A 27807-nucleotide genomic window follows, 5' to 3' on the forward strand; every position below is an offset into this window, starting at 1 on the left:
GCTGTGTTGGGTCTTCGTTTCTGTGTGAGGGCTTCCTCCAGTTGCGGCAAGCGGGGGCCACTCTTCATCGCGGTGCGCGGGCCTCTCACTATCGTGGCCTCTCTTGTTGCGGAGCACAGGCTCCAGACGCGCAGGCTCAGTAGTTGTGGCTCACGGGCCTAGTTGCTCCACGGCATGTGGGATCTTCCCAGACCAGGGCTCAAACCCATGTCCCCTGCATTAGCAGGTAGATTCTCAACCACTGCGCCACCAGGGAAGCCCGATAGGCTTATTCTTGATAAGACATTCTTTCAGCTACAAATGCGCACACACCAGTATGTGTGCCTTCCCTCACATGTACACTCATGTGTTCACACACACACACACTCTAAAAGAGTAACCTGACTCTCCATGAGGTTCTGCCAGAAACTAAATTATTGGCAAAAGTTGCCTGATTTGCCCAATTCTGAGTATGCTCCTCAGTTAAGTTGGATAGCTTGATTCCCTTGCCATCAATAAGAATAAACCAAATGGTGTTATTACAACATCCAGCTATGGGGCCAAATAATTTACATGTTCATTTCTATATGGTTAGCCATATGGAAAGGGAAGAAACTTCAATTTATCGTCTGGTTCCTATCTGTCTTCATCGTCAGAAGTGATTATTAGTGTTTTAAAAGGAAAATACATTGGAATGAGGTCATTATCTGGCTAAAACCGTAGGTAATCACCATCATCTAGATTCTGGCAAATGGAGGGTTCTTAATCATTTGGCCGGAGTAACAACTTTGAAGGAAAAATAGCAGCGTTCACCTTTCTTTGGAAATAGAAATCATCAACACCACTATTCTACCTGGGTACCAAGATACACTGATAAGAAAGATAGAATATTCTACAACCAAGAAAAAAGTGTTTATGGAGACGTTGTAATAACATGGGAAATGTTTAAGTTTAGACATTGGGTGAATAAAAGCAGGACACAAACACGCACAAGATGACCGTAAAAGATACTCATGAGGAAAAAAATAAGTTGAAAAACTATACATTGAAAAACAAAATATTATGGTAGTGATGGGATTACAAGTGATCTTTTTCTATTACATTTCATAGTATTTTCTATTTTAAACAACCAAAAGATTTTTTAAAGAAATAAAATGTGCTAGTTTTTTTTAATTGAAGTCTAGTTGATTTACAATGTTGTGTTAATTTCTGCTGTACAGCAAAGTGACTCGGTTATACATATATATACATTCTTTTTCATATTCTTTTCCGTTCTGGTTTATCACAGGATACTGAGTATGGTTCCCTGTGCTGTACAGCAGGACCTTGCTGTTCTTCCACTCTATATACACCAGTCTGCATCTGCTAATCCCAAACTCCCAGTCCATCCCCCAATATGCTAGTTCTGTCAGTTTATCTTGCAAGATCTAGATATCACTCTTCCTCTTCCAGAATCCCTACAATCTCACATAGGGATTTTCCGTGCTCCAAACTTTTAGAGTACGGGAGGCAGTAATTTGATAATTTGGTGAGCATCAGAATCACCTAAATGAGCTTTTTAAAGGCATATACCCGAGTTCCACTCCAGCCCCACTGAATCAGGATCTCTGGATATGGTGCCCAGGAATCTGTATTTTGAACCAGCATGTCTGGTGTTACTGGTGCAGTTGTTCCATGGACCCCACTCGGAGACACTGTATTAGGGACTTGACTTTTCACTGGGCACATAATTTGGTGCCTGCCACCAGGTTACTAACTATGGAAAAAACAGCCATGGCTTGTCCCAGAGCTCTCAAAACTTCACTGGTGAAAGAACAATAAAGATGACCCAAACACATGCTACCTCTTCCTTTTTTTAAAATATTCGTTATGTGGTTGCGTATCATAGCCTACTCACTTCCATCTGTAATTCAGAAGAAAAAAAGCAACTAGAATAATGTCATTTTCTTTGTATACCATTAGGCACTCCTGTGGAATTCCGCCTATTCACTAAGAATAGTATCTACCTGATAATGGCTACTTTATACCTTGGCCAAATGCAGCAAAAATAAATGAGGGCATATGAAAGTAAACAAATATGCCCACACATATTTAAAAAGCAGCATACTAAAAATATCTAGTCACCTCCGCTTTGAGCTAAGCTGAGAAAATAAAACCAATGACCCCAAATAGAAGCAAATGACTAGACATTCAAGTTGCATACATTTGGCTTAAATAAAAGCAAAGAAAGAGAAGTTCTCACTTACATGATATCTGTTTACTCTGCTTACCCAGTTCAGAGATAATGGTCTTAAATAGTTCTAGGAGGATCCTGGTGAACTCAGATCTAGGTTGGGTAGATACAACCATTCTAGAAGGGGTAATTCCCAAGCATGGAACCGATTTCCTAACTATCATAAGGTTGCTCTACAAAAGTCAATGTCTTTTCAGACTGGGGGCTGAAAAGGAGTTGTGTCTGCCCAAGAGATGAATCCAAAAAGTGCAAGGCTAATACTAAGAACAGTTTACCTGAATCATCTCTAATCCTCACAGCAACCATTTTGCAGACAAGAAATCTGAGGCTTATAAAAAAAATACACCCAAGATGCAAACACTGGTTTCTCTGCTTCTGAAGTCTGCACGTCTCCCACTGCACCACCTGACGGAGGCAATGGAAGAATACCAGGTGCAAGGAGAAATATGGGCCTGTCGGCAGCAAGAATCAACATGGAAGGAAGGAGATGCCAAGATGTTTTGGGACTGTGTCTCCACTAGACACGGAAAAAAAGAGGTCCTTGTTGTAAATATGTATTTGTGTGTATGCATGTCTCACAGATACATTTTTAGTAAAATTTTAAGACATAAGAACAGTGGACAAATCATTATGGATTACCACTCAATTAATGTTTTACAATTTGAACATACCCATGTAACCACTTACCAAATCAAGGTACAGAACATCACCAGAAACCTCCCTCCAAGTCTATTACCCCTAATGGTTATCTTCTATCTCCTCTCCCTCTCTCTCTCTCTCTCTCACACACACACACATTTTTAACAAGGACAAAGAATAAAGAACACTTTACACAACACCACAGAGCCCCACAGTACTCCCACTTTTGATATAATGTAGCCCAAGATCAACAAGAATCCAATGTTGTCAACCAGAAAGATGAGAAGGAAGAAAGGTATAATCAACAGACCTATCTAGCTAACAATTTTCATCCTATAACTAACCAATATTTTCCCTTCAAGTCAATGTTGAAAACTTAATATGTTGGTCCATTTCTCTGCCTTAATAAGGAGATGATATCTTGATACGTGTTGAATCTTGATGTGTGATGCTGACCTTGGCAGGGTTTTGGTACCATCACCCTGAACATCAATAATCTTTGCCCAAAGATCAAAATTATAGGGTTGAGATAAAGATGAATGCTGATCGTAGATTCTGCCTAGCGGTAGAATTTTGAAAATGTTCTTTCTATTGGTATTTCTTTTACCTGTCTCTTTCTCATAAAGGTCAAGTGTAAGGGAAATTTTGGCTAACAGAGCTCGTAAGGTAGTTTTTGGATAATACAGTTTTCTTGTTTTAACAAATGACCTGATATTTATAAGATGCCAATGTCCTCATTAAAAAGAAAATAGAATAAAAGCAAATGCCTGGCATTTCTTAATGAGACACTGCACTCAGCACGTTACAAGAGTTATCAGATTTAATGCTCCCAATAATCTAATATCAGGTACTATTAACTCAGTTTGCAGATTAGGAAAATACTTCCCAAAGAGGAAATGACGTCCCCAAGGTGGAGAAACAATTTAATCTTGGTCATCTAACCCCAAAGTCTAGCTCTGAATTACTAAATGATCCAACTGGTAAAATAAATGATGTGATTTCAAGTTGTAATCATGGTTCTTAATGTGAAGTCCTCTCAGATGATAAGACGGCTTACAAAGAAAGCTGGAAGAAGTGAAGAGAGGGATTAATCTATCTAGAAGCTCTGGGAGTTTATGTTCCCATGTGAAGATGGAATAGGGATGAGATATTCTATTTGCTCAGCAGAAAAAGGGCCAGCTGCACTCTGCCAGTTGACTGCAAACTGTTTGCGTCCCATTTCTTTGAGCCATCAAAGGTAAGAAACAGGTCAATATATTTCTCAGTGCCTGAAGTTAGGGAGAGGTATCTATGGCTAAAATAACCTGCCCTGCTTTAGCCTCTTCAACCAGAGGCAAAGAAAAGGACCAACTAACTCATTTATTGTGAATAATGTTCTGGATATTTGCTGATGGGAAGGTTATAAATTGTTCTTGATTTCATACAGAGGTTAGCTTTGCATCAACCAAGCCTAATAAATCAGGCCAAAGAGGAATCAAAGCAACCACGTGAAATGCCGTTCACAGGGAAATGTTGACAGTGAACAAATCTGAGACAGAGAGGCAATGCTCGACTGAGTGACAGTACATAATAGGAAATACAACAGGAGCTATTCTCGAGCCCTAATACATCTCCTTTCAATCTTGCTTCCAACACTATATTTTCCTTCAGTAAGTAATGATGATAAACTCTCATAGTTTTAAAAAAATTACTTTGTTTTCCCTAAGAATTGAGACCCTTCCATTTCAAATCTCTCCTGTGCGTGGGATGTGTCCCCATCCTGTATTGAAGGTGGGGAACCAAAGACACAGAGTAATTGGGTGACCTCCTCAAAGGCACCCAATCACTCTGTCAAAAGGGAGAACTAAGGCCAAAACCTAAATCTGCCCCATCTCCACTCCCACCCCTTGGTAAAGACCCCAGGTACCAGGTCAACAGGGGCAAGAAACCTCAAGGTACATCATGAGTCAGTGTAGATGCTTGTGGAAGGAAAGGGTTCAGTAGTTGTTCTCACTACTGTCCCAGATTTCAGAAGCATCACTGCAATCTCTTGGTTCTGCTGCATGCTCATGTCGACTCACTTGCAAAGAGCCATTTGCTATCTTACAGGAATTGCAGATGGATACTTATTCTTGAACATTCTGGAGCAAGGGAAGAAGAAATTCACCATACGGAATATGATCCTGTGTGCTATCATCTCACATCTTTGGCACAAATACTCAGCAATAAGGGTAATGCTGTGAAACTCCTCCTTTCCCACTTAAAAAAACAAAATGAAGGGACTTCCCTGGTGGTTCAGTGGTTAAGAATCCGTCTGCCAATGCCGGGGACACGGGTTCGAGCCCTGGTCCCTGGCCCGGGAAGATCCCACATGCTGCGGAGCAACTAAGCCCGTGCGCCACAACTACTGAGCCTGCACTCTAGAGCCTGCGAGCCACAACTACTGAAGCCCGCACGCCTAGAGCCCGTGCTCTGCAACAAGAGAAGCCACCTCAGTGAGAAGCCTGCGCACCGCAACGAGGAGTAGACCCCACTCACCACAACTAGAGAAAGCCCGCGCGCAGCAACGAAGACCTAATGCAGCCAAAAATAAATAAATTAATTAATTTTTTTTAAAAAATGAAAACTCTCGCTCTTCAATGACGAGATTCATTTTTTTCCAATTCCCAAGGCAAACTGCTGAAGAGAGCCTTGCCCCTGTCAGAATACAAAACCCATTTATCAGCTCCTGGAGAGTTTCTTTCTGTTATTTGAGGAGGTAACTTGAGTTACCTGTCTCATCTCGCCTGTGCCCATGCTTCCTATCTCCTTCTCTCTGAGGCAATAAAGGAAAATGTCATTGTTCAGGGGACGGTGGAGCCCTCCACAATCCCAGGTGAGAGGTGGAATGAGAGGGTCTCAGCTACGGGATCCAATCAATTAGGAAGAAAACATTGTCTTAACTAAGTTCTGTCCCAAGGATTGACGTCCCCAAAAGGCTAGCCTTTGTGTGTCAAAGGAGTGGGGAGACTAGAGAGTTAATTCGCTTTTCTAAATGCAGGGGCAAGAAGAGGGGACTATTGACTTCTATCAAAATAGACAGAGAGCAAATAGAAGAGAAGACCACAGACAGGGAAGGATTTGAATACAAATGGAAACCACCATGTATAACATTGAGAGTTTCTGGATGAAGTTTCAGGCCAGGGGCACCTACATCACCACAGCACAAAAAAAAAAAATTAAGCAACATTCTAGGCTCAACATCTGCATGTCATTGGATTGTTTTTATCCTGAAAATGTTTCCTATTGCCTCCAGTTGCTGTGGTAATGGAGGTGTTCTTGGCCAAGATCTTGATGACAATAAATAAGCAAACAAACAACCTAATTTCAGCTAGTTTTATAAGAAGCAAATAAACGTAAGCTGACATGATAGTGTGTGACAAAGGAGGGACACCACCGGGGACTGAGCTGGCAGTACAGATGTCCAAAAGGTCGAGAGATGGGCTTCAGGGAGCTAAAAAATCTCCTGAGATTGGAGAAAATGAAAACTATTATATGTATGTGCATGTTCCTGTGAAGAGAGTCCTTGGTTTTCAACAAATTCTCCAAGGTATCTTTTCCACCTTACAAAAGGTTAGAAATAACTGCAAGGGAGAATCATGACAAGGCCACTCTGAGGACCCAAATGATAAGAAGAAACTGGGCATGTGAAGACTTGGGGAGGGTTGGGGAAGGGACAAGGGAAAGTAAGGCTAAGCTGATGTAGGTGATAAAGAAACAGTCCAGAGAATCTGAGGAACAAACAAAAGACGAGAGATTTTTAAGCAGGTTCACGGAAGGGAAAATGAGGAACTAGGATTGTTTAAAGACTTTCTAGGTGTTCACCCCTCAGGAGGTTCAATAAAGACTAGAATTTTGTTGTCGTTGTTTTGGCTGAGATATCGTGAGGAAGTCTCACTCTTTCCAAACACACTGGCACCGATTCAAGGGGGGAAAAGTTTGAAATGATGTGAGCAAATGAAGAAGGGCTTCAAACCAGTCTGACCCAGAATGAAATCTCCCAAACAGATAAACGCACCCAAGGTCCTCGTCATCTGATATCAACACTTCCCACTTCCTTGTCTCCCCACCTCCAACACACATACACACACACACTCCATACACTGTGCTTATAAAGTTAATGATTCTTGCATTCTACATCTCCCAGTCAATTTCCTTTGAGTGGTTCCCCCAATCCTATATCCTCAGAATGCCTTTTCGGTGCAAGGGGTAGTGGTCCCTATGACCCTAACTGCCATTACAAGAGGGATAAGGGAGTGATGTGTGTAGAATTCTCCTGGCACCTTCAATGGATCGAAGATATAATGGGGGAGGGGCTTGTAGGGAGGTAGAGAAATAAAAGAAACAAGGAGAGTTGGAAGTACATTGAAGAGTGAGCAAAGAGGTAAAATAATCGACTAAGGAGGTAAAATAACAGACTAACAGGAGGGACCAAGAGAGAGCAAGGAGTAAGAGGGTTGAGACAAGGAAGGAAGAGAACAGAAGGAAACAGAATGAGAAAGGAGGGTTTAGAAAGGAAAGAAAGGAGACACAAGTGTGGAAATAAAGTAATAAAAGGATGGAAGACAAGGATGCCAGAAAGGGAAGAAGCAAGGCGACCAAGAAAATGGCAGAGTGATGCAAGGTGGAAGGTCCTCTCCAACAATTACATTCAACTGCGTCATCATTTGCTTCTTTCTGCCTTGATGACTCAGCTGCAGAAGGAGCTAGCCTCAGTCTCTTCCACAATGTTGCACTGTGTGAAAGCACTTCTGCTCCCACTGCTATGATGCACACTCCCTGTGCTCTCCCAAACGGAGATTCTTTCAGACTGAGGCACACAAGGAAACTGAGTTCAACTAAATGCAAACTGAACTTCAGAAGGTCTGCTACTACCCATTACCATAATCATTAAGAGAGAAAATTCATTGCCTGAGGCCACAGTGTGGAAATCCAACTAGACATCTTCTCCCAAGTGATCAGTCCCTGAGTGGATTTTGGTGGGCACACCTGTAAGTAATTTTCCAAATTCTTTTGTCTACACAGAATTTCCTTTGCCAGGATCTGTCATCACATATACATAATTGTTTTGGTTGTTGTTGAAAATCTGTCTCCCCCAGTGCACTATAAACTCCATCCATGGAAACAGGCCATGCCTATTTTTTAATTCCCTAGCATTTGGTGCATAATAACCACTCATTAAATAATTCTGATGGATGGACATAGAGAATATCATAGTAAGTAAAGTAAGTCAAGCAAAGAAAGACAAATATTATATGATATCACTTACATGTGGAGTCTAAAGATTAATAGAAATGAATCTATATACAAAACAGAAACAGACTCACAGACATAGAAAACAAACTTATTGTTACCAAAGGGGAAAGGGATGGGGGGCAGGGATAAATTAGAAGTATGGAATTAACAGATACAAACTACTATACATAAAATAGGTAAGCAACAAGGATTTACTATAACACAGGGAATTATATTCAATATCTTATAATAACCTATAATGGAAAATAATCTGAAATATATATATATATGTATAACTGAATCACTTTGCTGTACAGGAGAAATTAACACAACATTGTAAATCAAGTATACGTCAATAAAAAATAATCATAATTCTGAAGAATGGGTAAATGAATGGGGGGTGAGGATCCCAAACCAGAATTCACAGTTCTTAATAAGGAAAAAAATACTGCTCATTTTTCTGGTCTAATTCCTCCACCAGGTTTTTTTTTTAATCATAAAATTATTTCTCATGCATTGAATAGTTAACTGCTATGACGTTTCAAGCAAAAGACACCAATCTTTACACAATTCCTTAAGCTATGCTCTTCCGTTCTTTTAAGCAAATCACAATTTTTTTTTTTTATCACCACCGTCTTCAAAATTTATCATACTGACAACAAAGAAAGAACAACTTGATTAAGCATGAAAAACTTTCTCTAAAATCGAAACACTGATTGCCGAGTAAGACCCAACACAGTAGCTTCATCCTGAACTGGCCTCTAAGACGTCCTAACACTGGAACAAACCAATAATCACCAGCGTTTGAGATGTTATGGTTAAATTCGGTTTATCACAATGGGGAGAAGACGGAGTCTGAAAGCCGTCACTCTTCAACACTCCCCACACATGCTGTTCAGAACGCTCCAAAGAGTAGAGTTAATGGTGTGATGAACAATTTCACCCAAATTCCACCCCAGGGCCTCTCTGCCTCACTGTGGCCTTCTCCCTGTGCCTTTTTCTCAGCATTGTTGGTCTCTCTCTTTCACTCTTTTTCTTGTTTTCTTTCAATTCCATCCATTTATACATACACATTCAATATATGAACATATTCTCCTTTGGCAAATCCAAACACTGATCTCTTGACCATCACCCCTAATCCCACAGCAACTGCTGCAGTGTTATAAATTTGTTGTGTTCCCATCCAAACCTCTGCCTGTGCATTTATGAGCCTATATTTATATATAGAATTATATCACCCTGTTTCATAACTTTTTACATAAATAACCAGATATGCTTTTTGTTCTATAACTAGCTGTTTTCACCCAAAACAACGTCTTAGAGACTGCTCCACATCAGTATAAGACCCTATTTTGTTCTATCGAGTTCTTTTTTCTCATGGTACAGGTGAGTTATGGACCTACATGTTTGGTTATTTTTGTTGCCATTGCTACATGCCACACCACGGATGAGCCTCAAAAACATGCTAAATGAAAGGATCCTTACACAACACTGAATGATTCCATTTGTGAAATGGCCAGAATAGGTAAATCCATATAGAGGGAATGCAGATTGATTGTTGCTAGCGGCTGGGGGAGGGGGGAATGTTGAGTGCCTGCTTAATAAGTATGGGGTTTCCATTTGGGTGATAAAAAAAAAGTTCTGGAACTAGATAATGGTGATGGCTGCACAACATGGTGAATGTACTTAGTGCCACAGAAGTGTACACACTTTAAAAGTAGTTAAAGTAGTAAACTTTACATTATGGGTATTTTACTGAAATAAAACAAATGTAGACCTGCTGAATCGCAGAGTAGATGCTCTTTTGATTTTAATAAAGAACAGCAAATTGCCCTGCCAAACCTTACTTCATTTCTCTGTGTTTGTATTATTTGTAGTGTATCTCTTTCTATGTCTCATCCTCAATTTATTTCAGTATCCGTCTCTCTCCCTCCCTCTCTCGGCCCTTCTCCCTCCTCTTTCTCTCTCCTCCTCCTCTCTCCCTTGCTCCCACCCTGCCCTCTCGAGGCTCTATTTCCTTTTCAGGATTGTGGGGAACCCCTTCCGACCTTCCTCTCCAACTCCACGAATGGTTCTGATGATAGTCACCAATACTCCCGCAATTGCCCCCTCAAATTCAGGTGTTGTATCCGTTCCAATGACATGCATGGCTTTCCCCTTCCTGCTGCTCAGGGATGAATTCCTAGATGGCTACCTGAGGAACACAAAAATACTGGAGGGGGGGGGCGGTGCTGAGCGTAAGGATGCCTGGAATCCTTATCCCTGTGGTCGGGTCAGAGCCAGTGGAAGCACTACATCCACAGAACAACCAAAGTTAAGTTAGCGATTCCAATGTATCACAATTCCTATGATACGAGTTGAGTACTTCCCTCAGAACAGCACAGAACTTTACACTTAAGGCAGCCTCCCAGGCACCTGACGGTCCAGGAAGGACGTTTTTATGTCTACTACTTCCCAGCCATGTTAGGGAGGTAGCAGAGAGCAGTGGTTAAAGGCCCAGGTTCAGGTATCCAACTGCCTAGGTTCAGATCCTGACTCAACCGCTTAACTAATGAAGTAACCCTACGGGTATTAACTTACCTCTCTGAGCAGTATTTTGTCATCTTTACAATGAAGGATTGATCAAAATTAAGCAATAATATATGCAATACAATGAGCACAGGTCCTGTCACAAGACGTACTACTTTCCATCTGCTGCTGCAACAAATTACCATAACTTTAGTGGCTTGAGACAACACACATTTATTATCCTGCAATTCTGGAGGTCATAGGTTCTAAATGGGCTTCACTGGGCTAAAATCAAAGTGTCCACAGGGCTGTGTTCCTCTGGATGCTCTAGGGGAGAATCCATTTCTTTGATTTTCTCCAGCTTCTAGGATTTACCACATCCTTTGGGACACGTCTCCTCCCAGCAATCTCATTACTCCGACTCTGCTCCTTCTGCCTCTGTCATCACATCTCCTCCTCTGTCTCTGACCCTGATGCCTCCTTCCTTCACTTGTGATGACATTGGGCCCCCCTGAAGAATCCAGGATAATCTCTCCATCTCAAGATCCTTAACTGAATCACACCTGCCAACTCCCTTTTGCCATGTGCAATAACACGTGCACAGATGCTGAGGATTAGGACATAGACATCTTTGGGAAGCCATTATTCTGCTGACCACATGTGGTAAGACTCATGTGTTAGCTGCTGCTGCTTCTTTTCTACTCCTACTAGTACAGAAGAAGAAAATTTCTTGTCCTCCTAAAAGGAAAATGAGAAGCATTCATGGCTCAGCTATCAAGAGAGAAGGTAAAAATCCAATATCCTTTCATTAGAATTCCTCTAAAATTACTTGATACAACATCTCTTTCCTTTTCCACCAATGGGCCACTTGTTTGAAGTATCAAGCACTGAGTTATGTTCCTAAAGCTCTATTAAGTGACCCTAAAGTCCTTGAAGGTACTTTGGCATGGAATATCGAGAGAAACAGGGAAGAGAGAAGCAGCATTCTGGATATGGTGGACAATCTTATCTACACAGATTTCATTTTGTTGAGGAGAAAGGCAAAGATTATTCTCCTTTATCATGCTTCCTTTGTTTTGGACAGCATCTCATGAGCACTTTTTTCCTCTTTCTCTCTCCTTTTCTACTCTTTCCCTTCCCTGCTGCCCTTGCTCACTCCCTTCTCTCTCTTTCTCCAGAAATGGATGCAATACTGGGTATCTTCAGCTTTTCATCCCAATGGCTTTGATCCTAGTCTTAGTTGCAACACAAAAAGCAGACTTCACAAGTGACCTCCAAACTCCTGTTGGCCCCGGAAGTTTGTCCCATCACCTGCTGTATCCATGATCTGCAGGCAAGGGATCTGAATCCCTGAGAAAAATCCATTTAACAGAAAAAGGAATAAAGTTGCTGTGATGTGAAGAGCAGTGCACTGGGGTCAGCCCACCTTAGACTTGAACCTCACTTTACTTGGACAAGTTACTTTTCCTTTTTTGGCCTCAATTTCCTTGTCTGTAAGATCAGAGGCTGAGTGTTATGATCTCATGGGTCTCTTCCAGCTCTGAGATTGTGATTCTATCAAAAGAAGGTCTGTCTAAATCAAGCGTAGAAGAGCAGAAATGGCATAGACTTTGGAACCAGACAGTCCTGGGTTTGAATCATGGCCTCATTACTTACTAGCTGAGTGTATCTACCAGTTAGGATTCACCTGGTTGCAAATGACAGAAAATTCAAACTATCTTAAACAATAGAGAAGATATTATCTGGGATTAGCAGATGCAAACTATTATATATAGAATGGGTAAACAACAAGGTCCTACTGTTTAGCACAGGGAACTGTACTCAATATCCTGTGATAAACCATAGTGGAAAAGGACATGAAAAAGAATGCAAATCTATGTATAAATGAATCACTTTGCTGTACAGCAGAAATTAACACAACACTATAAACCAACTATACTTCAATAAAGTAAATTGAAAAAATAAAAATTAAATTAAAAATTTTTTTTAATTTTCAAAAGAGATATTATCAGCTAATGCGACTATAATGATTGGTGACAAAGATGGCTTCAGGATTCTTTTGAGTCGTTGGACCAATGATGCCATCAAGATTTTGTCCTTTCCAACACTCCGTTCTGCATTCCCTGTTAAAACCACCCTATGGACACAAGATAGGAACATGTCAATCATTCCAAGAGCAACATGCATGCTCTTCTGTGTCCTTGGTAATAAGAAGAGGGTCTATTCAGAAGGTTCTCAGAAGTTCCCCCAACCAAATATTCTCCAATCTCATTCTTCTTAACTGTGACTCATACTAATCAATAAACCAATTGCTGTGGCCAGTGAATGGGAATTGTTCTGATTGGTTTAAGCCTGAGTTACATGGCCTGCCTTTTCCAAAGGACATGAACGCATGGGGTAGGGGTGGAAACCCAAAGGAAAACTATGGCAATTACCAAAAGACAGAGGAAGAATCTGGGGGAGACAAACACTGTGGCCTTTGAGAATATATTTAACCTCTCTGAGCCTCAGTTTACTCATCTGTAAACTAGGATAACACCTACCTTTAATTAAGATTAGATACAATGATGCTTATTAATCATTTTTCCTGGCATATGGTTTACCCTGGCAGCCGTTTTCCAATAAAAGGTAGCTACCATTATCAACATTGTTATCAATATTATTATCACTATAAAATTAACATATCTTCCTTTGGGTCTTCCCAAGTGAGCCTTGAGAAATCTCTCAGATGGCCTCACATATCAGATGAGCTTACAAATGGCATCAAATAACCAGATAAAGAATGTTATAGGATGAGGAGGGATCAGGGTTCTTGGTGCTTTACAAGGAGCACTGTACAAATGTTGAACTGACAGCCCTTAGTAGGTCCAAGCCCTTGGGAATTCAGTGGAAATCAAGTTTGGGAGGAGTAGAATAATCCAAATAGATGCCCCACAAGTATAACTCCAACCAAGGGGTGGGATGACGTAAGAAATGAAAACATTACTTCAATCTGTGGAAGAATTTTCTTCCAGGGAGAGCTGATTACAGAAGGAATAGTTATGTGGGAAGGCAATGAACACTTCATCTCTGGAGACCAAATAACCAGTATCAAGACATAGAAAAGAGACATTTACAGATCAGGTGGGTAATGGAGGTGTCAGTGTAGCCGTCTATACAGCACCTTCTTCCTGTGAGCCTGGAACTCCACGAGAGAAGTTGTAAACTCAGATGCCCACCAAAATCAGGCAGGTAACAAAACTGAGCAAAGTAGGGTTGATTTAAATACCAGACCGAGATGAACCAGAGATTGCCGCCTCACCCCCAGGGGCAGCCACTACTCAACGCCAGCTGTCTGCGGCCATAAGAAACAAAAAAACAACCTTAATGTTGCCAGATCTTTCCATATTTCAAAATAATCTAGAAGTCAGGGTTTTGTGTGAAGTATTCCTATTTTAAAAGTTGGAAACTCACACTTAAGATCTTGTGTAGGTCAAAGACAACCCATTTGTGAACCAGAATTGCCCAATGGGCCCACCATTTTGTGGCCTCTCTGAGAAAGGTTATTTCTCTATGGAAAACCATGAGGCCTTTCATTCATGTCAAAATTCACCAACATTTTGTAAAATGTAATAAACTTTTAAGCAATAACTATTAGAAATATCTGGCATATTGCCAGTGAGTGAGTGTGTAGCTGTGGTGACTAACAGTTATGGACATTAGGACCCAAAATAGCTCTTGGTGCCTGTTTGAGGGGAAAGAGAATACAAAGCAGTCAAGTAAAATGAGGACCACATTTCTTGGAGGCCTCCATCTGTATTTCTGTATGGGGAGTATGGAGCCCCTGATCCTCCATCCATGTATGAGTGGTCCAGTCAAGATGTAGTGCAAAACCAGAAATACTGGCTTCTAATTCCAATGCTGGAGGCATGGAGTGATCAGGAACAGAGTGGAAGAAAGAGAAAAGCCCATGAGGAAGGTATAGACAGTAATAATTATCATAGAGGGATTTCAGATAGGAAATTTGTTACAAGAAAAGGAAAAGACATCAGAATTAGCTAGGAGAAGTTAAAGAACTAAGTTTGTGAACTCGGGAAAGACTGTATAGACTTTCCAAACCATTAACAAAAGAGGAAAAATGAACAGGAATGGCCACGGAATGGTTTGCATTATTTTGGCTACAGAAGACAGGAGAACCAAGAAGACAGTGGGAGTATACCAAGCAGATCTGAGTTCTTGGACAAGGCTGAAATTGTACATGCTCCCACTTCTGGTTGCCTTAGCAATGAGACTCCTACTTTATACTAATGACATCAGAGTGAGTAAAACCCCATGCAAATGAAGCACACAGTAATTAAAGGAAGAGCCACATGTAGTCTAGATAAGGCCATGTCAGAGGAAAGTCTAGGGAATAGTTTGAGTGGGCTTGTGCAGCAAAGAATGAGGTCATTAAAGCAAAGAAATTGAGTTATGAATTAAGAAAATGAGTTATTAATAAAAGGGATAAATTCTTGAGAAAGATTTTGAGTTCTACTGACTTGTCGGTTCTCCCATTGATTTTGGTCAAGTCCTTCTGGATAACAGATCATGTGGTCACAATCTCCACTGCCTCATCTGATCCATTTTTCTGTGTCCCTCCTGGGAAGAAACCATGGAAAGGGGAAAGAAGGTGGTTTCCTGTCCTAGTTCCCTGTGTGTGCTGCCTCACTGTTGCCCATAAAAGGGAATCAAAGTGAAGCTGGAAAAGTTTCATGGAGAGACCTGTGACTATACAAGGGAAGAGGCCAGTTCTGGGATGTATTAGTTTCTTCTGGCTGCCATAACAAATTACCACAAACTTGATGGCTTAAAATAACACATATTTATTCCCTTACAGTTCTGGATGTCAGAAGTCCTAAGTCAGTTGCACTGGGCTGAAATCAAGGTGTCAGCAGGGGTGTACTCTCTCTGGAGGCTCTGGGGGGAAATCCATTCCCTAAATCCATCTCTAGCTCCTAGAGCTGTAGTCAATGCATCCCTTGGCTCATGGCTTCTTCCTCTATCTTCAAATCAAGAAGCACAGCATTTTCCTTCAGCCATCAAATGCCTTCATCTTCTCCTTCTCCCTCTGTTTTCCCCATAAGGATATTTGTGATTATATCATTGGGACCCTCTGAATAATCCAGGATAATCTTCCTATCTAAAAATCCTTAGTTTAGTCAATCTACAAAGTCCTTTTTTCCATATAAGGTAATATATTCACATATTTACAGAGTCCAGAGATCATGACATGGATATCGTAGTGAGTTATTATCCAGCCTACAACATGGGGCAAGAGAGCAGAAGTGCAGAGGAAAGGTAATTTTAAGAATTGTTACTTAAAGTGCATTATAAACTAGATCCCCATTAATGTTGTTGGAAAGATACAAATAAGAGGAGAATTTCTTTTTAATAACTGTTAACTCTGTGTCTCTGAATTTGACACGGTTCTGAGGCTGGACCACAAGGGACATTGGCCAGTATGTAGGTTATAAGCACTAACCAATGAAAATAATCATTTGAAAAAAATCACAGCCAGCAACATGCATCACTTAAAGTAATCATTTCAAGTAATTACTTCTGTGCAGGCACTTATTTTAAATAAGTCTTGATGCATAAAGTAGCAGGAAATATTTAGATATCAAAAGCTACTACTATTCTGAGCCAATGTACTCTCAAATGTTGATTCCTCACCTTCTCTCTCTCTCTGTCTCTCTCTCTCTCAGAGAGATTTGTACTGGTAAACTTGGGCAATTACATGAATTAACAAACATGGATATATCATTTTTTATTAGTCACATTACCTGCTATTTCCCATCCTGTGACATAAGTGACTGAAGTGGTTCAGATGGGAAAAGTGGCAACCTGAAGGGTACAGACCCTTCCTAGATAAAGAAGGCACTACTCACATCTGTCTCACTATTGCTGTTTCAAAATGCAGTATCACCAGAACTTTTAAATTTTTAAGAGAAGCCAAAAATCCAGAATTTCACCTAGTATTTCAGATTTAGAATGTTGGGTGCTAAATCAGGACACTAGGTAGGCCAAATAAAGCTCATGAAACCTGTGACTTGACACCTTGCAAACTCCACTGTAAGTTCTGTTAAGTACTTTTGACTTTACAACCTGAGAACAAAAAGGGGAAGGTTTCACTCAGTGGCATGATATGGTTGTATTTGTATTGAATTTGTTTATTTCATGTGCACACCTACATATACACACCTACACAAACCTATGATTGTGTGAATGAATTATTTTTCAAACCATAAGTTCTTAAAGGATAGCTTTTAACCTCATATTACAGCTTTGGCCAGCATCAAATTGTTTTCCCTTCAGTGAAGATCTATGTAGGGCTGCAGGTTGTTGCAATAATTACCTCCTTCCTGTGAGAGAAGACAAGCCGTCTAAATGCAGTGTAACCAGCCTCAGTGGACAATCTAAGCAAAAAGGTCCCAGGAACCTGGGACACCATTCCAACTGGAACCAGAGAGGTCACTGGTCACATCCTCCCAGGCTAAGGTCAAGGCTTGCATGGAACTACAAATAAATATTTTACCCAGATTTTAAAACACAGTTTTTTAAAAAGCAACCCCAAAGTCCACATCAACAAATAAAACATGTGAGCAACAAAAACAATGTTTTCAGATCGTGGGAAGAGCTGTGTGCAGGAAAACACAGGGCAATGAGAGGGAGTGTGATGCAAGGGACAGGCAAGAAAGATGTGGCACCTGTGAGGAGGTGACATCTGTGTTGTGACCAGAAGAAACCAACTGCCTATCACTTCGGGGCTAAATGTTCTTGACTGAGGGAAGTAGAAATGCAAAGGCCCAGGGTTAGCAATGAGCCTGTATATTTAAGAGGCAGAAAGAAGGCTATGGTTCCTGGATTGAGATGAGAGGAAGAGACAGGGATTAGGATTAAACTGGAGCTATGGGCAGAGTCCAGGTGAGAACTTCGGAAGGCTTTACGTTGGCAGGTCTTAAGCTGGAAGTGACTTAGTCTTATTTACATTTTTAAAAAGCTTACTCTGCAAGTCATTCCACCTCTCTGAGCCTCTGTTGCACCCTCTCTGAGATGCAGCTAATGTTCTTGGACTCTTCAGAAAGTTCAACTTGATCCTGGGCAGAAGCATCTGACATACAGTAAGCACTCTGTGAAAGGGAGCTGAACCTGAACAGGTTGGGGAGCGGGATTGTAAGAACTCTACGAGAGGAGGCAGGGGCTGCAGGTAATGGAGGAAAACGGATCTCTTGAGCCCTGATAGCTCCCGCTCCTAAGAGAGACTGATTTCATGGCCGTGTCTCCCCCCTCCCACGTTTTGTTGTCTCCTGCCTATGCTGCAGCTGTGCCCCAACTAGCATCCTATGCTGGCTTCCGACAGGAGAACTAATTAGGTTGTATCAAGCTGAGAAATCCATCTTCTAATACAAATGTAGCAGGTTAGCACACAAGGAACGGACTGCCAGTGACCCCAGGGGTTAGCAAGATAGACTTCTAGAAGCTTTAACAGTGCGCAATAACACCCCCCTCCCTGTGTTCTGCAGAGCCAAGAAAGTGGGTGGGTTGTTTCCAGCAGTAACAACCGAAAGATCAAATACCCAGCCCATGAGAATGGGGATTCCTCTCTGGGCATCCACTGAAACAATCAGGCAATATCTACTCAAAATAGCAACACAGATCACTTGCTGCAAGTAATAAATCTTTCCTCCTCCCGCTCTTTGGCTTGATTATGTCTACTGGCTCAACACCCACCAAGAGGTGAACCTAGTCTTCAGGGTCTTGGTGCTCTGGTCAGGGGTCAGGCCTGAGCCTCTCAGGTGGGAGAGCCGAGTTCAGGACATTGGTCCACCAGAGACCTCCCAGGCCCATGTAATATCAAATGGAAAAAGCTCTCCCAGAGATCTCCATCTCAACGCTAAGACCCAGCTCCACTCAATAACCAGCAAATTACAGTGCTGGAAACCCTATGTCAAACAACTATCAAGACAGGAACACAACCCCACCCATTAGAAGAGAGGCAGTCTAAAATCATAATAAGTTCACAGACACCCCAAAACACACCACCGGACGTGTTCCTGTCCACCAGAAAGACAAGATCCAGCTCCATCCACCAGAACACAGGCACCAGTCCCGTCCACCAGGAAGCCTACACAACCCACTGAACCAACCTTCCCCACTGGGAGAAGACACCAAAAACAACGGGAACTACGAACCTGCAGGCTGCGAAAAGGAGACCCCAAACACAGTAAGTTGAGCAAAATGAGAAGACAGAGAAATACACAGCAGATGAAGGAGCAAGGTAAAAACCCACCAGACCAAACAAATGTGGAGGAAATAGGCAGTCTACCTGAAAAAGAATTCAGAGTAATGATAGTAAAGATGATCCAAAATCTTGGAAATAGAATGGAGAAAATACAACAAACATTTAACAAGAACCTAGAAGAACTAAAGAGCAAACAAACAATGATGAACAACACAATAAATGAAATTTAAAATTCTCTAGAAGGAATCAATAGCAGAATAACTGAGGCAATAGAATGGATAAGTGACCTGGAAGATAAAATTGTGGAAATAACTACCACAGAGCAGAATAAAGAAAAAAGAATGAAAAGAATTGAGGACAGTCTCAGAGACCTCTGGGACAACATTAACTGCACAAACATTCGAATTATAGGGGTCCCAGAAGAAGAAGAGAAAAAAAAGGGACTGAGAAAATATTTGAAGAGGTTATAGTTGAAAACTTCCCTAATATGGGAAAGGAAATAGTCAATCAAGTCCAGGAAGCACAGAGAGTCCCATACAGGATAAATACAAGGAGAAACACTCCAAGACACACATTACTCAAACTATCAAAAATTAAATACAAAGAAAAAATATTAAAAGCAGCAAGGGAAAAGCAACATATAACATACAAGGGAATCCCCATAAGGTTAACAGCTAATCTTTCAGCAGAAACTCTGCAAGCCAGAAGGGAGTGTCAGGACATATTTAAAGTGATGAAAGGGAAAAACTTACAACCAAGATTAATCTATCCAGCAAGGATCTCATTCAGATTCGACGGAGAAATTAAAACCTTTACAGACAAGCAAAAGCTAAGAGAATTCAGCACCACCAAACCAGCTTTACAACAAATGCTAAAGGAACTTCACTAGGCAGGAAACACAAGAGAAGGAAAAGACCTACAATAACAAACCAAAACAATAAGAAAATAGTAATAGGAACACACATATTGATAACGACCTTAAATGTAAATGGATTAAATGCTCCAACCAAAACACATAGACTAGCTGAATGGATACAAAAACAAGACCCATATATATGCTGTCTACAACAGACCCACTTCAGACCTAGGGACACATACAGACTGAAACTGAGGGGATGGAAAATGATATTCTATGCAAATGGAAATCAAAAGAAAGCTGGAATAGCAATTCTCATATTAGACAAAATAGACTTTAAAATAAAGACTATTACAAGAGACAAAGAAGGACACTACATAATGATCAAGGGATCAATCCAAGAAGAAGATATAACAATTGTAAATATTTATGCACCCAACATAGGAGCACCTCAATACATAAGGCAAATGTTAACAGCCATAAAAGGGGAAATTGATAGTAACACAATAATAGTAGGGGACTTTTAACACCCCACTTTCACCAATGGACAGATCATCCAAAATGAAAATAAATAAGGAAACACAAGCTTTAAATGATACATTAAACAAGATGGATTTAATTGATATTTATAGGACATTCCATCCAAAAACAGCAGAATACACTTTCTCCTCAAGTGCTCATGGAACATTCTCCAGGATAGGTCATATCTTAGGTCACAAATCAAGCCTTGGTAAATTTAAGAAAATTGAAATTGTATCAAGTATCTTTCCCGACCACAATGTTATGAGACTAGATATCAATTACAGGAAAAAATCTGTAAAAACTACAAACATATGGAGGCTAACCAAAACACTACTAAATAACCAAGAGATCACTGAAGAACTCAAAGAGGAAATCAAAAAAACTAGAAACAAATGACAATGAAAACACAACGACCCAAAACCTATGGGATGCAGCAAAAGCAGTTCTAAGAGGGAAGTTTATAGCAATACAATCCTACCTCAAGAAACAAGAAACATCTCAAAATAAACAACCTAACCTTACACCTAAAGCAATTAGAGAAAGAAGAACCAAAAAACCCCAAAGTTAGCAGAAGGAAAGAAATCATAAAGATCAGATCAGAAATAAATGAAAATGAAGGAAAAGATAGCAAAGATCAATAAAACTACAAGCTGGGTCTTTGAGAAGATAAACAAAATTGATAAACCATTAGCCAGAGTCATCAAGAAGAAAAGGGAGAAGACTCAAATCAATAGAATTAGAAATGAAAAAGGAGAAGTAACAGTTGGCACTGCAGAAATACAAAGGATCATGAGAGATTACTACAAGCAACTCTATGCCAATAAAATGGACAACCTGGAAGAAAGGGACAAATTCTTAGAAAAGCACAACCTTCTGAGACTGAACTGGGAAGAAATAGAAAATATAAACTGACCAATCACAAGCACTGTAATTGAAACTGTGATTAAAAATCTTTCAACAAAGAAAAGCTCAGGACCAGATGGCTTCCCAGGCGAATTCTATCAAACATTTAGAGAAGAGCTAACACCTATCCTTCTCAAACTCTTCCAAAATATAGCAGAGGGAGGAACACTCCCAAACTCATTCTACAAGGCTACCATCACCCTGATACCAAAACCAGACAAAGATGTCACAAAAAAAGAAAACTACAGGCCAATATCACTGATGAACATAGATGCAAAAATCCTCAACAAAATACTAGCAAACAGAATCCAACAGCACATTAAAAGAATCATACTCCATGATCAAGTGGGGTTCATCCCAGTGATGCAAGGATTCTTCAATATACGCAAATCAATCAATGTGATACACCATATTAACAAATTGAAGAATAAAAACCATATGATCATCTCAATAGATGCAGAAAAGCTTTTGACAAAATTCAACACCCATTTATGATAAAAACCCTCCAGAAAGTAGGCATAGAGGGAACTTAGCTCAACATAATAAAGGCCATATACAAGGACTCAAAACCATGGCAGCCTCTCTTCTGTACCTTCTCAAATGCAGATAATATAAACTATGCTTCAAATTTTTCAATCTTTTCCTAGGTAAAGACATTTTGTCCAGCAAAGAGAAAATCACTCAAAGTGACCCCTGTGTGGTTTGGCATACCACCCCCTCCAGCCTCCTTCTCCTCCTGGAAATTATCAAGCTCTTGAGTCAACTTCTACTCATCCCTCGAATCTTGCTCAAGCACCACTTCCTCAAAGAAGCCCTCCCTGACCGGCTACAAATCTGGGTCAAACTCTTTTGCTGAATGCCCTTTTCCTCTAGAACACTCTCTCTGTAAGTATGCACGGTTACTATGGCTAGCCATTTAATGTCTGTGACCCCCACTAGATGATAAACTCTGGGGGGGTAGGGTCTAAACCTATGTTTGCTCATCATCCCCCCTGGTGCCTAGTCCAGCTAATGGGTGGGTGGGTGAATGTGTGGGAGAATCTAACTTGTCAATATTCTGCCTTATTATTAACAGAAATGGAAGTTTCGGCCTACTAACATCATTTGATCATTTTTTCATGGATGAATACCACCACCTTTTCAACCTAGCACTTGTGGAATAAATTTTGTAAATGATATGCAAGACTTCAGTACTTATGTCACTTGAATGACAACTTTATTCCACATTCTAGGCCAGTGACCTATATTTGAAGCTTGATTTCACTGGCCTTTATATGTTCTTTCCTCCTGGCTTTGGCATTTACTAATTTGTTAAGAAAACCTTGGGTCTTCATTCAGTCAACAAGCACAGCCTGAGTGGCTACTGTGAGCCAAGCCCAAAGGGCAGCAGAAGATAAGCAAGTGAATAAAGCATGACCCCTGCCCTTAAAACACTCACAATCTAGTAAGACAGACGGAGACATAAATAGATGACCGTGTAACCAAGTGTTAAGTGCTATTATTAAAGAAAGCTGGGTTTTGTGGGAATAGCAGGGGTTAACTGGTGAGAACGGGACAGGAGCCCCAGACAAATGGAAAAGCATTAAAAAGGCCTGAAGGTGTCTCAAGAAGTGACAAGTATTTCAAGTGGTTGAAACATAGGTGAAAGTGAAGAGAGACAAGCCTAGAAGGCTATGAATGGAGGGAGTTGGGCAGCAGATTAAGTGACACGGATTTTAACCACGAGTAATGGATTATTAACAGGAGCATGACATTTGCATTTCAGAAAAAAATCCTAGTGTCTATGGGAAGATGCACGGATAGAAAGGTAAGAGGGCATTTCAAAGGGTGTTATAACAGCCCAAATGAGAAATAATTGGAGTCTTATAAAGGGTAGGAGGGAAGATGTAGAGAGAGCCATAGACTTGAAAGATCCACAATGTTTATAAAACAGACCCAAGTATAGAGACCTGTGGCATGCCACCAGAGACCTGCTTCCAGGTGACTTACTTCAAATTAGTAGTGACGAATTAGTAATGACTAGCTTACTTAAGAAAAAAAAAAAAAAAAAGACTCCCTGCTGATTCTGAAAGCACTTCAAATTTCGAGTATACTTACATTTGGGAAGTTGCTTTGCCCTGCGTACGCAGTTTGCACTGGATTAATTTGTATGCATTTAACATTGCAGCATAAGCTTACTCTCAAGTGTTTTCACCTGCTCAATCATCCATTCACTATATTCCTTCAACAAACATTTACTGAGCACATACTGTTTACCAGGCCCTGGTAACCGCAGGGGACGGGGAGGTAAAACAACTCTGTCACTGCTCTGAGGAAGCTCATGGTCGATGGAGGAAATGAGCGCCCATGCAGACCCTCACTCAGTAACATGGTGGGCATGCCCTGGGAAAAGGAAGCCCAGGGGGTCAACAGGGGTACCTAACCCAGCCTATGATAGGGTAGGGGACAGTCAGGAAAGACACTTTGGATATTTGAGAGTTGTTCAGCTTCTCAACTGGACGGTGGGCTTCTCACGGTGAGTGTTCCCTCCAATCACCCCATGCAATGCTCAGCACACAGCTTGACAGGACAGGTTCAGACCTCTACTTCCTGCACACTGTATTTCCACACATGCATGGGAAAGCAAAGGACTCTTGCTCCATGGATGCGCTGCATCTAGTACTTGTAAGGGGCTACAGCTGTGCACCAATCACAAACCCACTTCAGTGCACAATGCAGATGGCAGTCAACAAATCATGCACCTTATGAAGGCAGGGAGCCCTCTCCTCCTTGGTCGCTGCTGGGGCCAGAGTGTCTGGCATAGCGACTATGAGAGGAATGGATAACCAAGAGGCTGGGAGTTTAGCTGAGCTGCAGTTTTGCGGTAATTTCTCTCCCGCCTTTGAGTGATTATGTTGCTCTCCGCCACATTAGGGCAACGTAGGCTTATGCATCTCTGACTCAACCAGAACCACCCCGGACCCCACCAGTGTCCCTTACACAAGGCGGCAGGATGGAGCTGGTCTGCCAGACGAGCCTTCCACACCTCCTCTGCTGAGTCTTCAAATATCATCAGTCATATTGGAAGACGGCCCCAGCCCACTGTTGGTTAATGGACCATGATGGATGAACACAAATGCAGGAAGATGCCCTTTCTGTCCTCGCAGAGGTGTTTCTATGGGGGCAAATGAGGTTGAGTCCAGAGCCAATCATGAGCACGTAAGCAAGCCCAAAGCATGCCATGAACTTCTCCTCTTTTGGCCACAAAGTAACCAGGGGAAGATGAAAAAATGGCCATCTTTAAGAGGCTCCATGAGGAAGACAGACAAGTAAACAGATAATGATCACATGCTGTTGGAAGGGCTGGGATGGCACCATCACAGGGCACCTGATGAGTCTGGGGGTCACAGAAGCTACCTGGGGGAGACAATGCCTGACGGCAGGACTAGAAATTACTTCTGCGCAGGGTATGATCACCCAAGTGAATGGTCTAGAGCCAAACAGCCTAGGTTAGCACCTTGGTTCTGCCTCTTTCAAACTGCGTTAGTAGCAAGTTACTACGATTACTCTGAGAAACGTGAACGGTATCAACTCCTAGTTCATGGGGTTGTTGTGTGGACTGAGCACATACAAGGCATGAGAACAAGCTTGGGACCCCGTGGGTGCTCGGTAAACATTGGCCATTAATTATTACCAGGGCTGGGACCAGGGCAAAGTGAATGAGATTCTTGCTTTGGGTACAAAATTTAAGGTGTCAAAAGACTCAGCACTAAAGATAAGAGTTTAATGCCACATTTTTACAAATCAAAATAAACGCAGGAAAATCCATGATGAAAGAAATATCAGAATTTGAAATAATGACAGAATCTGGCCCTGCACTTGCCTGATCTGCCTGGCTGGCACTTAGTCCTGGTCCTGTTGGATCCTCTTTTTATTTAAAAATTCAATACATAGCTCATCATAGAATTCTTTACATTAATTTCTGCCCTTTTAAGTATTGCATTAAAATAGCATTTATTTTGATAACAGTTTTTGGCGCCCCCTTGAATTCTGTACCCAAGGCGAGTGCCTCACCAGCTCAGTCCTGACCCTGATGCATTTCTTCCAAATTTTTCTATTATACTATGAGTATATGTCACATTTATAATTAGAAAAAAAGGTAAGATGACAATTTTAAAGAGATGAATTGTTAAAAGGAGACTTGATCAGGAGGCACTTCAATCAGCTTGGGAAGCAAAGCAAAACATGTGGGCCATTTCAATTACAAAACCATAAAACAGCACACGATAAAGTACCTGCTAAGTGAAACATGGGTGGATGTTATAAGAATTCTGATCAAGGGGAGAGAAAGGGAGGCTGGTGTTTTCCAGAAAGAGTCAGAAGAGAAGAAGGTGGGGTTTGGGGGGCAGCACGAGAAGGCACACAGCCAGGTACCAATCCCGTCATAGCTGACATGCCTTCCAGCCCCTGGAGGACAGCTCTCCTACATACGGCAGGGACAGCCAGCGCTTGTACACTGTGGTGGCCCAGGTCTCAGCTCCGCTCTGCAGCCAGACCTGCTTGCAGACAGGTGAGAGGATCCTGGAGGCTCTTCAGGCTGTTCACCTGGGGGACACTTTCACAGAGGGAGTGGGGAGCCTCCGGGCCCGCTAGTGCCGAGGCTGCACGAGGGGAACTCAGCCAGGGAGGTGTCTGTGCTGGCGCTGCGGCACTCCGCTCGGCCCACCTGTCACTGCATTCGCCCGTAAACAGCGTACCCAGCTCTGCGCTGCACCGTGAAGATGAGCAGGAAAGAAACTCGCCTCTCATCTCTGGGCTGCTCTGACTGTCCAGGTCCCAGACTCGGAAGCACAGACGCTTTGGAAACCCTGATTGTCACAAATGAGAATACATCCAGAGCTACAGCTCCAAACGCTTGGTCTGGGCACTGGCTGGGGCCTGCATTCAGTGACTGTGGACTATACCAAGGCTCAGAGCCCACTTTTTCTCCCAAGTCCCTCCAAGTCCCAACAAAAAAATTCCATTTTTAAGAAAACATGTTTTTAACAAGATCCAATGAGATGGGGATGGGTCCATTCTCCGATAAGGCCGAGGAAGCACGGATCTCTGAGAAAGACCTGGATCCCAATTTAAGCTTGTGATCTTGAACAAATTGCCAAATTATGTGTCTCAGTTGCCCCAACAATAAAAAGAGGGGAATCACCCCACTGCTGATACCTTATGGGTAAAACAGGAAGACTAACAGTCCTTTCCTGTGTAGCAGGTATGAGAATAAAATGAGATATAGTGTAGGTAAAGCAAGCATTCAGCACAATGCCTGGCATATGACAAGTATTCAATATATGAGAGCTATTGTTTGTTATCATTTTATAATCATTGCTGTCATTATTATTATTATTATTATTATTATTTGGTTGTAAGGATTAGAATTAGATCACGCATGTAAAGCATCCATCACAGTCTGGCACGCGGCAGGAGCACAGTAAATGGTAGATATTGTCATAAAGATGGCCTAGAGGAAATGGTAAAATCTGCGAGGCATTTCAAAGAGGAAAGCTAAAATACTATTTCTAAGCAGAAATCCCTGGGCACACTTTAATGTAAATATAAAACACATTTCTAATCAGCATTATTTGCATATAAACAATTTATCTATCCAAGGCAAGAAAAGAATTTGCTCTCAAGTGGACTAAACCACCCCCACCCCATGCCCCAATTCCCTTTTTGCTACTCATTTGCTTGGCAAATGTTTTCTTCTGAGATTGCAGCCAGGTCAACTTCAGCCCCGGCCAGAAAGGACTCAGAACTACAGGCATCGGGCATAGTGGCTCCTGCATCTACCTCGCACTGACTTCCAGGCCGAGCTGGAAATCACCTTGCAGAAAGTAAAAGCCTCTCTAGCTCTGGGTTCACAATCCGAAACCACAAATTGTACTTTTTCCCCATGGGTGGCTGGTTCAGAACATTTAGTCTCCGATCTTAAAGGAAACTTTTTAATAGACTCTTCTTTGGGCCAGAAAAGGGTAAATGCTCAGTCTAGGAGATAGGCCGGTCAGTGTTGTACAACAGTTCTCTGTATTTTTCTACGTGTTTGCCGTAGCGTGTAAGTAAAGAGGAGAAGAGAGAGAAGCAGGCTCATGCCAGCCAGGCTGCTGAGCTCAGTGATGCTGTAATCACAAAACCCTCCACAGGCTGCTTGGTCCAAGCCCTGCTTCCCTTCCAGTCACTTAGGATGTATACAAACTTCCCTACAATTTCAGATGCAGCTTCAGCCTCAACGAGCTGCTCAGACATTTTCTTCCTGCCCGGGCACCGACTTCCTCATTCTTTTCCCTTTCCCACCATCCAGCCAGGGGTCTTGGGAGTGCGTGAGGACTCCCACTGAATCAGGCCTTAGGCAGATGGGCTTCCAGGGTCTTGCAGGAAGGAAGGGGCTTTCTCTGGGGTACCAGAAGAACAGAAAGAGTCCTGAGCTGGGACTCGAGACACTAGTACTAGATCTGGCTCCATTGTGAACCCAATCTCTCTGGCCCTCAGCTCTCAGTCAGTGAGAAATGGAAAAAATAGGGAATCATCCCCACGTGCGTCCTCTAAAAGAAGGTTTCAAGTGAAATAATGGACATAGACACTCAAAGGCCACCTCAACCCTGGCTACATGTTAGTACCACGTACCGT

General features: G+C 41.7%; 1 protein-coding gene and 1 long non-coding RNA gene across 2 annotated transcripts in view; one reads left to right on the forward strand and one right to left on the reverse strand.

Moving 5' to 3' along the window:
• Nucleotides 1-27400, forward strand: part of LOC309613666 — a 28713-nt gene extending 1313 nt beyond the window's left edge. The window contains exon 2 of the long non-coding RNA XR_014235841.1: nt 267-27400. This is a non-coding gene — a long non-coding RNA (uncharacterized lncRNA). The remainder of the gene's footprint in view (nt 1-266) is intronic.
• GRIN2A (glutamate ionotropic receptor NMDA type subunit 2A) overlaps nt 1-27807 on the reverse strand; it is a 387714-nt gene that overhangs the window by 216295 nt on the left and 143612 nt on the right. The gene's annotated exons all lie outside the window — the stretch shown is intronic.

This window comes from Balaenoptera borealis (genome assembly GCF_965194805.1).
Source record: "Balaenoptera borealis genome assembly, chromosome: 16".
Lineage (NCBI taxonomy): Eukaryota > Metazoa > Chordata > Mammalia > Artiodactyla > Balaenopteridae > Balaenoptera > Balaenoptera borealis.